This window comes from Etheostoma spectabile, chromosome 5 (genome assembly GCF_008692095.1).
Source record: "Etheostoma spectabile isolate EspeVRDwgs_2016 chromosome 5, UIUC_Espe_1.0, whole genome shotgun sequence".
In the NCBI taxonomy this organism is placed as follows: domain Eukaryota; kingdom Metazoa; phylum Chordata; class Actinopteri; order Perciformes; family Percidae; genus Etheostoma; species Etheostoma spectabile.
Genome location: NC_045737.1, coordinates 12667589 through 12667825, shown reverse-complemented (window position 1 = coordinate 12667825; position 237 = coordinate 12667589).

The window sequence follows — 237 nt, the reverse complement described above, 5'->3', positions numbered from 1 at the left end:
TGGTAGCTGTGCAAAAGAAATCTCAATCATTCCCAATCAGCAGAGACGGCGAGCATAGGTATATGTAAGTAGATAACATAAGCCCAGGGTAATCATTGCTAACTAAAATGCTAGTTATCATTAGTAATTAAACCTAAACAGCTAATGTAAGTCCAAACTGCCTGCAAGCTTCTCCTGTACTGTTCGGTACTATGCAACAGTAGGTCGCGTGGTTATGACACAATCGTTAGCCTATTT